This window comes from Xyrauchen texanus, chromosome 15, assembly GCF_025860055.1.
Source record: "Xyrauchen texanus isolate HMW12.3.18 chromosome 15, RBS_HiC_50CHRs, whole genome shotgun sequence".
Classification (NCBI taxonomy): Eukaryota; Metazoa; Chordata; class Actinopteri; order Cypriniformes; family Catostomidae; genus Xyrauchen; species Xyrauchen texanus.
The window spans coordinates 36,477,400-36,491,832 of NC_068290.1; positions in this window are offsets into that span (position 1 = coordinate 36,477,400).

Below are 14,433 nucleotides of genomic sequence, written 5' to 3' on the forward strand. Positions count from 1 at the left end.
TGGCTGCCGGCACTGGCTCATGGGACGGTCGAGGCTACAGGCACTGGCTCAGGGACGGTCGAGGCTACAGGCACTGGCTCAGGGACGGTCGAGGCTACAGGCACTGGCTCAGGGATGGTCGAGGCTACCGGCGCTGGCTCACTGACGTCTGAGGCATCAGGCTCTGGCTGGTTGGCCGCAGCATGCGTGGGCGCAGGCTCACTCACCGTGACATGCGCAGGCTCTGGCTCGCTCATGGTGACAGGCGTGGACTCTGGCTCGCAGACCGGGGCAGGCGAGGGATCTGGCTCACAGACCGGGGCAGACGAAGTCGGCCGTGTTGGCTCATGGACGACGACAGGCGTGGGGGCGAACTCGCTGACCGGTGGGGCAGGTGGAAGAGGACGAGCCAAGGACGACTGGAGGGGCACAGCCGTGGGAGGGGAGGCAGGATCCTCAACCACATCCACAGTAAACAGCGAGCTGCATGCCAGAAGTGTCTCCTCCATGAACTCACAGAGCGTCCAGCCGCGCGTCGGCGGCGGCGGCGGCGGCAACCGCTCCTGGAGCGAACCGGTCAGGCTAGCCTGGAAGAACACCACCAGGGAGGATTCCGGATAGTCGGTGGCGCTCGCTAGGTGCAGGAAGTCCCTAATGTGATCCTCCACCGGGCGGCTTCCTTGCTTCAGGTCCAGGAGGCGGCAGCATGCCCGGATAACCGCTGGATCCATATTTGGTGGATCGTTCTGTCACGATTCGGGAAGCAGGACAAGACAGGCAGAGGTGCGGATCCAAATGCAGTTACTTTTATTTAAATGAACAAACGAATAAACAAAGGAAAACCCTCAATGGGGAAATAAACATAAACAGAGAACTCGGGAAGGGAACACAGAGCAGGATACACGACATTCAAACATTCACTAACAAATATCAAACATCATGCACCAACAAACAACGATCCACAGTGACTGAACAAACAGGCAGGGTATAAATACAAGAAAGGACCAATGAACAAACAGAACTCAAAATAACATGATAAGGTGATGAACAGAAACCAATGGGAAACTAACGAGGGCAGGTGGAAACAATGAACAAGGAACACGAGGACTAACAAGACTGTGGAGGTACGAAAGGGACGAAAGTGAAAACTATGGAGTAACGAAAGGGACACAAATGGAAAACAAGGGGAAACAGTAAAACAAGACAAGGTTAGACGTGACAGTGATACTCAAAATGCTCCTTGCTACCCTGAGTCAAATGAATGAAAAAGGAAGTCTCTATGATGTTTACATTTACATTTATTCGTTTGGCAGATGCTTTTATCCAAAGTAACTTACAAAAGAGGAATACATTATAAGCAAATCATCTTAAGGAGACAGTGGTAGGAAAAGTGTCATATTACATTTTCACTAGCATCAGAATAGTATTCAAGACAGATTAAAGTGCAACAATATTTTATTTTATTTTTTAGTTACTGGCTAAGTGCTCATGGAAAAGATTGTGTTTTTAGTATTTTTTTGAGGACAGAAAGTGAGTCAGCTTCATGGATGGAGTTGGGAAGGTTATTCCACCAACGTGGTACAATGAAGCCGAAAGTCCATGAAAGTATTTTGGTGCCTCTTTGTGTTGGTACAGCAAGGCGATGTTCCTTAGCAGACAGCAGGCTTCTGGTGGGAACGTAGCTCTGCAGAAAGCTGGAGCAGACCCAGTGATTGTTCTGTATGCCAACATCAGAGCCTTGAATTTGATATGTGCAGCAACCGGCAGCCAGTGAAGAGAGACAAGGAGTGGTGTAACATGCTCTCTTTTTGGTTCATTAAAGACCAGACATACTGCTGCATTCTAGATCATTTGCAGGGGTCTAATTGTGCATGCAGGGAGGCCTGCAATGGGAGCGTTACAGTAGTCCAGTCTAGTTATGACAAGTGACTGAACAAGAAGTTGTGTGGCATGTTCAGAGAGGAATGGTCTTATCTTCCTGATATTGTAGAGTGTACATCTACATGATCGTATGTGGTCTGTGAAATGTATTTGGTTATTGATGGTTACCCCTAGATTTCTGAAAATTTTGGAAGGCATTACTGTAGTTGAACCAAGCTGCACAGTGATGTTGTGTTCAACAGCAGTGTTGGCTGGAAAGACAAGGAGCTCGGTCTTGGTTGGGTTAAGTTGTAGGTGGTTTTCCTTCATCCAGGCCGAGATGTCTGCCAAACAGGCAGAGATTTGAGCAGTCACTGTGGTGTCGTTGGGCTGGAAAGACAAGTAGAGCTATGTGTCATCTGAGTAGCAGTGGTAAGAGAAGCCATGTGCCTGGATGATGGGTCCCAGACATGTTGCGTATAAAGAGAAGAGAAGTGGCACATGCACTGAACCCTAAGGTACCCCAGAAAGTAGCTGATGTGACTTGAACACCTCAACTGTCCAGGTTACTTTGAATGACCTACCTGAGAGATAGAAATTGAACCAGTCAAGCACAGTTCCTGTGATGCCTAGAGAAGAGAGGGTGGAGAGTAGGATCTGATGGTTGACTGTGTTAAAGTCTGCAGATTGATCCAGCAGAATCAGGACGGATGATCTGGATCTCAGCAACTCAGTGACAGACAGCAGGGCAGTCTCAGTGGAGTGTCCACTTTTGAAGCCTGACTGATTGTCATCCAGCAGCTTGTTCTGTGAGAGATATTTGATTGAAAACTTCCCTTTCAAGTGTTTTCACCATGAATGGGATGATAGAGACTGAACTGTAGTGTTCTACTTGTGTGGGGTTAAGTGCAGGTTTTTTCAGCGGTGAGGTTACTCGAGCCTGCTTAAATGTAGTGGGAATAGTGACTGTAAGTAGAGATGTGTAAATTATATGTGTTAGTGCAGGTTGGATGGATGGAGAGATGGCCTGGAGAAGGTGGGAAGGCAATGCGGTCAAGGGAACAGGTGGTGGGGTGGTTGGAGAGGAGTTTAGAGACCTCTGTGTCTGTCAGAGGAGAGAACATGGAGACAGAAGAGCTGCATACAGGAGGTGGGTGTTTGACAGGGTGTGGTGCTGATAATGTATTGCTGATAACTGTAACATTCATAGTAAAAATGTGGTGAAGACATCTGCTGTCAGTGATGTGTCAGGCAGTGGAGGGGAAGGGCAGATACATATGTTGAATGTTCTAAACAAGTTGCGAGTGTCTGTGGTGCTGTAGGTGTGTAGCTGAAGTTTTTGCAGATTTAACATTATCTTAAAAAGTTGCAAGCAGATACTGATACTTACCCATATCTGATGAATCTTTAGATTTCCACTATCTCTTCTCAGCTGCCCTGAGGTCAGTCAAATGTTCATGAAGGATGTCAGAGAGCCATTGGCTGGGTGGTGTAATACGTGCTGGCCTAGAGGAGAGAGGACAGATGCTGTCTAGACAGGTTGTTAAAGTTGAGCTTAGTGTGTCTGTGGCAGAATACATATACAGTATAGGTACATCCAGGGCGGATGTAAAATATGTTTTGTGTGGGAAGAGATGTAGAGACAGCAGTAGAAAAGCATGAGGGTGAAAGAGAATGGAGGTTACGGCGAAAGGAAACCAGAGGTGTCTTTTTTAATATAGATGGGAGAGTCATGTTGAATTGAACAACGTAGTGCTGAGACATGTAAAGGAGTAACAAGAACATTTTTGTTGGTACAGTTACTTGTAAAAATGAGGTCCAGCTGGTTGCCTGATCTGTGAGTTGATGTAGTGTTTAGTCTTTCCAAGTCAAATGAGGCCAGAAGAGCATAAAGTTCAATGGTCTGGGGCTTGTCTTGGTGTCTGTTGAAATCTCCAAGAACTACAAGTGGCCTACCATCCTCTGGGAAGGAGGACAGCAGGACATCTAACACCTAAAGAAAGTTTGTCAACTGACCTGGAGGCCGATAGATGACAACAACATGTATTTTTGTGGGTTGCATTGTAGTAATAGCATGGCTATAAAATAAGTATTGTTACATAGAGAAGAGTGTGGTGAAAATGTCCAGTTGTTGTTGTTACCCTACCGGTGTGTCGAGGGCTGTGAGAGAAGGAGAAGTTGTTGGAGAGAGCAGCAAGTGTTGCTGTATCCTCTGGATGTATCCGTGTTTCTGTCAGTGCCAGAATGCTGAGGGTGGACCATGTGGTGAAGGTTGGAATTAAGTCAGTTTTGTTCACAGCTGTCTGGCAGTTCCAGAGTCCCACTGAGAAAGAGAGTGGAGCAGGTGCTGAAGTGTAAAGCGACTGTATGTTGTGTGGATTGCTTTTTGTCTTGAGTCTATGTCGTGTAAACGAGGGCTTATGTAATTCCTGAAGTAGACATGTTAGTATTTAGAAGGAAAATATAAGAAAATAGATGCATTTAAAAGATACTGAAGTACTATGGTGAGTGGAGCCTTGTCGGTGTCCTTTCTTGGTGGACTCAGGTAGACTCGCTGGTCTTTACACAAGTAGGTCTTCACACAAGGAGGGCTTTCCACAAGGGCTACCGCTTCCACATCAGCATTAACTTCAAATATATACACAATTCAACTGCAGACTCCTGTAGATAGATCACTTCTCCTGAAATGTCTATGGATCCCGTGGTTTAAATAGCTTACCTGCCACTGGACATGCCTTAATGCTACTTAGAACAACAAAGCTAGTCACGTGGACAACCAAAACTAAGGGTTACGCGAGGTGAAAAGCGTGGGAACAAATGCAAATTCAGTACACCGCAAACAAACTATGCTAAACTTTAGCAATAAATAATACTCTAAAACAAGTGAAGCACTGTTTATAGACACACTAAAAACAATGACAGTTTTACACACACTGGACAAACAAATCTAAATCTAGCAGTGAATTACCTGGGACAAGTCAAAACAATGTAGCACACACACCAACACACGTTTAAGTGATGCAAGTTCTACACAGTAAACAAACAGCACAAGTTTAGCAATGAATACTACACAACAACAAAGTAAAACAATGGAATAAACACACTTGCACGCAACTGCAGACTCATGTAGATAGATTGCTTCTCCTCTTCTTCATGTTCTGGTGCAGAGATATGTGATTTGTTACCTGGTGGCTAGGGTAAGCCCATTTGGTTGCTAGGCAGTTCCCAAGGTGTTATACAAAAGGCTCCTTGCTACCCTGAGTCAAATGAATGAAACCAAAAATATCTACGATGTTCTGGTGCAGAGATACCTGCTAGAAAATTCATAGCACAGGTTGCATAAATAGCCAGGTCGATTTGACACCTAATTAGTGGGTCTACGCCAAACGGTGCAGGACGAGTTAGGTGCCGAAGTTTTGTACGGAATAATTATAAGAAGAAGAATGTGAGATTCTTTGCAAGCACCACTAACAATAATATTAAGTTTAAATTGTAGATTGTGGCCCTTTCAAGCCAATCTAATAATGATAATAATAATAATAATAAATATACAATTATATATTAAAATGGATGCAATTGCTTGGCTTGACATAAATGTGTAAATAATTAGCAAATAAGAGTTATGTTTAAAACTTGCCAACACTTTTTAGTTTCATAACTGTAATCAATAACTAAATGTGTCATAGTGATATCCACAAGCAGTGATGCAAAAAAAATAAAATCAATAACGATTAACATTACACTCACACATGATCTCTTTTTTCTCCAACACAACAGACTGTATTTTTGCATATCTCAGTGTGTTTGGCCAGCTACTCAGATGCTCATCTGCGTCCTTAATCAAGTTGACAGCTTACCTCTCTCATGAAGAGATAACATTTATTATAGACGTAAGCTATACATATGGGCTGGATTTAAGTATACTTCAGGATCTATTGACTCCATCTTCAGTCAATAAATTATGCCCAGGTTGTGCCCACTGCAGAGCTGAATGCAGAATTTTTGCATGGTTAACTTTATGAGTCAGAATGCTAGTTTTCCTGGCAGCTGATTTTGCTTGAGACACAATTTTAGCTTTGTGTAGGTTTTGAAATTAAAATAGAAATACAGAAATAAATACACAAACACAGAAAGAAATAAAGAAAGAAAGAAAGAAGCTTATTTTTAACAATGAAAAATTACACTAGTTTAAAGCTTGTTTATGCTTTATCATTTTATGATTATCATCATTAGATTGCATTCTATATTAATAGCAGCCAGAACTACTGTAAATGAACTCAATGCAGAAAAATAAGTAAATGTTTCTACAATAATGTTTTATTAAGAATGTTAAAGAAAATGCAGGATAAGGCTAATTTTACTTTCTTAATCAAGTAAACATCAGAGATGCAAGCCTCTCGTGGGAGATTTTTTTTAAAGAAAATTGGCTTAAGCTAACTGCATTAGCTTCATTTTAATAACGCTAGGGAAAGGCACAGTGTCTCCCCCAGCTTAATGCTAATATATAAGTAGATTCACATTTGCCTGTGTTTACTGTTTTGTTTGCAGGAGTCACTCTGTCTGAATGCTTATGAACCCTATAAAGCCTGACATATGAAATGATAGTCTGAATTTTTATTTTATTTTGTGTTGTAATGGAGCTGTTTATTGAACCTATAGACAAAATATAATAATAAATAAATAAATAAATAAATAATATAACTTTTTTTTTTTTAATATAAATTGTTTTTATTGTATCATATTTGATACATCAGGCTTTAAAAGTCATTATCCTACTGAGACGCAGCAATTCATTTATTGTGTTATGTATATTAGCCCTTACATGCCACAGTAGTAAACCTTTGTGTATCTTAAGAATACTCTCTGTGCTTTTATGGCTGCCATATATTTAAGAGTTTAGCCATGACAACTTCCTTTTACTATACTTACTATATCATCATATAGTAAGTATTGATCACATTGAAGATGTAGAGGCTTTAGAAAATCGTGTATCATACAGCAAGATTAATTTGGTTAACATTATAGACATGAATAATCTTTAGAAGTGTTAGTGGTTTTAATGAAAGCACACATATTAATGATTTCACCAATCATTTGGCTTGTTTAGAATTAGAAGACGTGTGCCATTATTTTTCTGAATAATCAAACTTAAGATTCTCAAACTAAAGGAGGGGTTTCTTTTAACTTGGGACAGTAGGCAATCACTCATCAGTGCCTCAGGCATCCTTGTCTTTTTATTTCTCCTCTTTTTTTCTTTTACTATTACTGAGCCACCCTCCTTTTTTCGTCCAATGATGGCAGCTCATCTCCCCTGTGCTGCCACATCCTGATAAACGTGACAAGTCTTCTCGTATGTGCTGCTAACAGCCGGCTCACTGATTGGATGAGCCACAAGGATTAATGGATATTTATATTTCATTAAATCTGATGCTTGCCCAGAATAATGTATCATTTGCAGATATTGAAACATATGTCAACCCTATCCTCTTACCTATAATTCAGTTTGACTCAAATATGATGATCAAGTGTTATTATAGGCCAATATATCATCTGAAAAAAGGCTGATAGCTGCTCCATATTTATCACATGAAGAGGGAGTGATTCTATGTGTTGTAATTCTATAGAAGGCGTTTGCATTTGTAGCATTAAAGGAACTCATTACGAGATGAGTTAACTCAGGTGAACCGGAGATCAAGTCTACACGGCCATATGCTCATGTTACGTACACTATAAGAATATATTAATATTGATTAAGATAACATATGCATGAAAGATTAGCTTGTACCTATGCCTCAGAATAAGGTGTCAAAGTAACAATTATAATATATATATATATATATATATATATATATATATATATATATATATATATATATATATATATATATATATATATATATTAAAAGCAATGTTAACGTAAATATACGTTTTTACATGCACAGTGGGCACAAAAAGTATTTTGGACACTTACTTCACACTTAATCAAGTGTCATCCACAAACAAACTTCACTTTTAAATTGACTTTTTTGAAATTACTTGGTAACACTTTACAGTAATGTACCCTTTGTTAAGGCTCTACAATGGGTTTCAGTAATGACTTATATGTAATTTACAACTGCATTGTACATCATTTCTATGCAGTAATAACAACATATATAGTCAAGTCATTTTTATTTGTATATTGCATTTCACACTGCACATGTTTGTCAAAGTAACTTTACCAAAAGTTATTCTGTTAATGTCCATAATGTGTCAAATGTCTTAAGAGTCCTCATTGAGCAGTTTCATTGAAAAACATCATCGAAAATCATGCCTTTAAATGATTGGCAACACTTTACAATAAGGTTGCATTTGTTAACATTGGTTAAAAACATTAGTTAACAAGAACTAACAATGGTCATTACTTTTAAAACATAAAGAAATACATTTTAAAATCAAAAGTTGTATAGGTAAACATTTGTTAATGAACTAGGAACTAACTAGAGGACTGCCTGGGCCTTAAAATTAAACCAGAATACGACCAGTACCCGAGACCATGTGGCCGAACCTACCCGGCCAGAATGAACCTGACCCCAACCCAAAATTGCTTACTATCTAATTTCTTCACCTAGCAATGTACTGTTGCTATAGACTATATGTTATGTAAGCATATAGGCAACATTCGTAACAGTACTGTATCAGTAAACATACAGTTTTAACAAGGCACAGCAGCCCCTTATTACACTAGAGCAGAAGGGGGGGAAAGCATTGACTTACCGTTTATGCGCTGAAACTTCACCTGGTGCAGAACAATCTGGAATAATATGAATCAATGCAACAGTCCCCTCTATGCAGCCTGAACTTGTTTAGAATGTTGAATCTTTGTGACAGCTGCACTGAAACAATCTAGACCCAGTGCAAAAATGAAACAGAACACAGTTGTCACAACATGCATTTTTGAAGAATTTAAGTTGCTTTTAACATGACAGGGTGTTTAAAATATGCCGGTCCTGCACGAGACACAGAAGAAAAGGCAAGATGTGGTGCAAATGTCAAAGACATTCATCCAACGTGTTTAAACAATGGGAAAATAGAACAGATGCACGCAAAGACACATTCGGTGTGAACGGCCCCTAACTCGCCTGTTTATTTTTTTAAGTACTACTTGAAAAACTGACCTGAACCCATCCCAAAACCCACTGGGTTCTCGGGTCCTGTCGGGCCCGGGTTGGGTTGCAGACCTCTAGAACTAACATTAGCTAACAATGAACAATTGTATTTTTTAACATTAACAAAGATTATTAAATGCTGTAAAACATACTGTTCATTGTAAATGTATGATCCCTACCAAATGGAACTTTATTGTAAAGTGTTACCAAATTAGTTGTCCTTTAATAATAAAAATTACAATTTTAGTGTTAATAGTGATAATATTAACTTATAGGTTATAAGTGCATAATTAATACTCTTATTCATACTTTTAATAATCATACACATAAAATGCTCTAATTTATGATTTATGTCTGAATGCAGGAAAAACAGGCTATTTAAGTGAGATTAAACAGAATTATTATGTCATTATGCTACAGTAAGCTTTGTGTTTGTATTTATGGTAAATGTAAATGGTCTGCACTTATATAGCGCTTTTTTAACTGTAACGGTATTCAAAGGGCTTTACACCATGACTCATTCATCCATTCACACACACACACACACACACACACACACACACACACACACACACACACACACACACAGACACACAACACACACACACACACACAAACACACACCAATGAGCTGCCATGCAAGTGTCTTGCCCAATGACACTTCGGCATGTTGAGTCGTGTGAGCCAGGAATCGAACCACCAACTCTGCGATTAGTGGCCAACCCGCTCTACCACTTGTGCCACAGCCGCCCCACAATTGTTATAGCTATTTGTCATGTTGATGTCAAAAGAATGGTGCTTCTCCAAGTGCTCTCCCAACTTACCAAGTACTAGTCACCTTAAGTCCTCTGCAAAAACACTTTTCAGGTCTTCATGCTCATTTACAGCATGTATCACATAATAAATCCATGAAACAAAAGGTTTCAAATGTTGGAATATTCTGAATAAATGCTTCATATGTGTCCAATTAACATTAATGTACAATTTCATAGTTTACTAATGTTGAATTTGTGTTATTAAGCATTTATAACATGTGAGGTAAAATGGCTCACTATTTGATACGGTAGGTATTGCATGAAAGTCACCATTTTGTGAATGTTGTTATAACTGCATATTAATGATTTGTAATGCATTTGGTAACAAATTAGTAGTCATTTATAAGCCCCTTTGTAAAACATTAACAATGGGAATGTTAATGTAAAGTTTTACCGATTACTTTCCAAGGTGATTTTTAATGGATAAACGAAGACTCAGATGTCACACAGATGTCCTACTGTAACCACGGGTGTAGTTAATCACATTAACTATGGATGTTAACATTTGACAACCAGAAAATATCCGAATACGCTTTGTTTGAAAAGTGTGCTTGTGCAAACTTTCTTCAAATTAAATAGAGTTATGTTTAATATTCTGTTATCTAATGCAATGACATTTATACATTTTAACTGTGGCTTAACATTCCAATACTTTTTGCATCCCCTATATATTAGCTGAACAATTTTTTCCCCAAACTGCCCTTGTTATATGTAATTCTATGTCCCAAGTTATCTATTCAAATGTCAAGTGCAGTGAAAGGCTCAAAGGGTCTCGTATGACCACTGCTCACTATTCACCGCTACCTATGACACTTTTCATCATTGGTAAACGAGCGACCCCCTGCTAAAGACTTAGCTTTTGGGACAATGGGCCCCAGACAATGGCTACCACGCTTCTGTATCCAGAGCCAGAGCACAGACTATGACAGCCAGTCAGTCTGCTGTCAGCTTGTGTTCTGTCTGTCACAGTACACTCACCTCCTGGTGTTTCCAGTAATCAATACAGGCCTGAAATCACCTACCGCTCTCCACCTCCACACTAGCTGTTTTGTCCTCCTATCAATAATGAATTCCAGTCCCCCCTTTCTAGTCTACACACCGCTGACTCCATGCGGTCCCTTTTGCCAAACACACACTGCATGCGCACACACTCTCTCACAAAACATCGAGTCTAACATTTCTACTGCATTTGCTAATCATTAATCAATAATTCAGGGCCCCTCTCTGGTGGTGAAGAGTTGGTGCTTCCTGGAACATATGGTAGAAGGGCAATGGTGTTCAGGTTACAGCCTGTTCTTATGACAAAAGGCAGCTAGGGAAAATAAGTTGTTTTACTTTTCTTTTGTACTTATTTTAAGAGCTGACGTTTGTTCCTCTGCTTATTAGCCTTAATGACTGTGTGACTCCAGTGGCTATAACAGCCAGTCGTAAGTTGCAGTGTTAGCCGACATGATGGTTATCACACAAGGCACTTTTCTATACCTCTTAGTGTCTCTGGGATTCATATTTTTCCAGACTCGCTTTTTCCTTTGTAATTTATCTGCCATTATGTTTGTTTATATGGTAAATGATCTGCACTTATATAGTGCCTTTTTTAACCTTAACGGTTCTACAAAGGGCTTTACACTGTGTCTCATTCACCCATTCACACACACACACACACACACACACACACACACACACACACACACACACACACACACACACACACACTCACACCAATGACGGCAGAGCTGACATGCAAGGTGCTAGCCTGCCATTGGGAGCTCCTTGGGGTTCAGTGTCTTGCCCAAGGACGTTGAGTCATGTGGGCCAGGAATCGAACCGGCAACCCTGTGATTAGTGGACAACCTGCTCTACCACCTGAGCTGGAAATATGTAGCTTCTGTGGTTATCCCTCATTTCCATGATCAGTCATGGTCTCATTTTTCATACTAATGTCTTTGGATAATGTGACATAACTCATTTCAGCATTCTGGTGGAGGCAAATCCATTTCCCATGCACTTTTAGTGCAGCCTGCTCCATGCGGTCTGGAGGTGAGGCTGACCAGTGCGAAGTGGCCTGGGGTTTTGGCTGGGAAAATTTTACATATGGATGTCTCTGTGGGCATCCATCCCTGGTGAAGGATGGCACCTTTCACACTCACCCATGACCTGCTGGTCTGTTGATAAATCGAGGATGCCACTGTAACATACATACAGACCAGCACTTTTTCCCAGGGCAATCATTTGCTGTCCAAAAATACAATAAAAAACTAAACAAAACAAAAAACAGATGCAACATATTTCTGTTATTATACTATTAGTTGTCAGGAAAAAGTGTTCCTTTACTATTTTATCAATTAATATTGTAGTCTTTCAAAATCTGTACACTATTCCAAACTTTATATATATATATATATATATATATATATATATATATATATATACATATACGGTATATATGTGTGTGTGTGTGTGAATTGAGGCTGTTTATCACTGAAAATCATCTCCTGATCACCTCTGTTAATGTCCCAAGATACACTAGAGCCAATGAGCATTTGACGTAACTGCCGTAAAACCTGTCATAATGTTTCTTAAGGCAGCAATTATTAATTAATGTATGCATTTTAAAGTTTATTCTTGGATAAAGTTATATAATCCTTTGAAAAAGCCAGCTGAAAGCAACATCAAAACAAACAAACAAAAGAAAAACACACAAAACACAATTAAATCGCGATAATGTCAAATTAGTTAAATGTGTCATCTTTGTTAAATAAATGTGCTTGCAATGAACATTTAATACATTTCATTGATACAAATTCCATAAAATAACCAATCAATTCCGTGAAATCAAAATGATATTAGGACGTGTAAACATTTGTACATCTCTAAAGTTATTTATATGTAAAATGATTAAAATTTAGACGCGTCAAAACATAAACATTTAACAATTCAGTATCTATTCAAACGTAAGCAAATGTTTTTATGCTAGAATCACACTTCTAGACATAAAATACTTCCTGTTCTGTTTTTTCACACTATCTATGTTTCCATCCATTTTCAAATTGAATTTATTAAATTAATTTAAAAAAACTCAGTTTAGAGCATGCAGAAAAAACATTGTCTCATGTCTGGGAAAGACAGGGAGTGCTATGTGTGTGTGTTTCTCCTTTCTTATTTCTTTGCCATGTGAATCTATAATATATATTTTTTAAAGTGTCAATAAACCTGCTATGTGGTACAGTTCACATTTGTATTCGACGTATTAACTCTGCAGACTCTGAGCAAGCTTTGGATTTTGTAGACACTGTTATTTCAAGATGACCAGAGCAACATCGCAGCGATGATTGGTCCACTGGTTAGTCCAGTTATGAATAAAACCTCTTTTATTCCTAGTAAATTCAATAGGAGTTTATTCAGTAAATGTGTTTCCATCATAGTTTATGCACATGTCTTTTTATTGAATAAAACATTTATCCATTTTGGAGATTTTATTCGCATCTTGGCGTTTGCAACCAGCAGTTTTCATGTGAAGTCCCAAAATGTGCATAAAATATATGAATGAAAACCAAGCTACTGACTTGCAAGCAAGTTTTACTCAAGCACTCACAAAGAGCAAAAGTGAAAAATTTTAGAGGAGAGCAAAACTAAAAGATTTATTTTAACAAGTAATGTCCCTGACTTTTTAAGATTTTATAAATTAGCATGACATTTCCAAGCCTGTAAATCACAATTTTAAAACACTCACAAAGAACAATTCCTAGCTTATGAAATATTTACAAGTGCAGAAAGACTATAACCTCTCTTTCTCTTTCCTAGCATTCAGCAAGATTAAAAACGATTATATATATATATATATATTCACTATAGAAATGTCCATGCCTTTTTAACATTGTATTCATTTTACATGACATTTCCAGGTCAGGAAATCAGTTTTTAAAGGATTATGAAGTGAGAGGTGAAGTCCATATAATCTCTGAAATGTTTGATGTGTGACTGTGACACTTATGAGACTTATTATCATATTTTTATTTACACTTACCCATGAGTTTTAAAGGCCATGATGCACAACCCTGCGTAACTTATATCATCCACTCACCATCATATATATAGTCATTGTCTTTTTAGAATATGAAGACATAATATTTGACCTACAATGTCCATTTTTGGGGCAGGACTAAAATCAACCATAGGGAATCTTTCTTCTCCACCTCCTCGTTTGCTAATTCTAATAATTATGATTTCATTTGGAATGGAGTTAATTGGTTTTGGTGCTTCCTGCTGGAGTGGGTCCAGTGTTTTGGAAGAGAGTAGCTGGGCGTCTGTGTTTCCCCTGTTAGCTCACACTTTAATTAGATCTGGCAGCAACCTCATAATGATAAATGCTGCAGATATGAATGGAAATGCAAATGCTGCTGAAGCAGCCCCAGTCATCATGGACCTCCATCATTAACACTTTCCTGCTGTCAAATCTATCATTGTCATGGGAAGGGAGTCAAGGCAGGTCATTTTTATTTGAATAGCGCTTTTCACAACACAACATCATTTCAAAACAGCTTTACAGAAAATCATGTATTAACAAAAAAATGTAACTGTCATACCAATAATGTCTTGGAGCGATCATGTAATTTGATTGTAAATTGTGTATA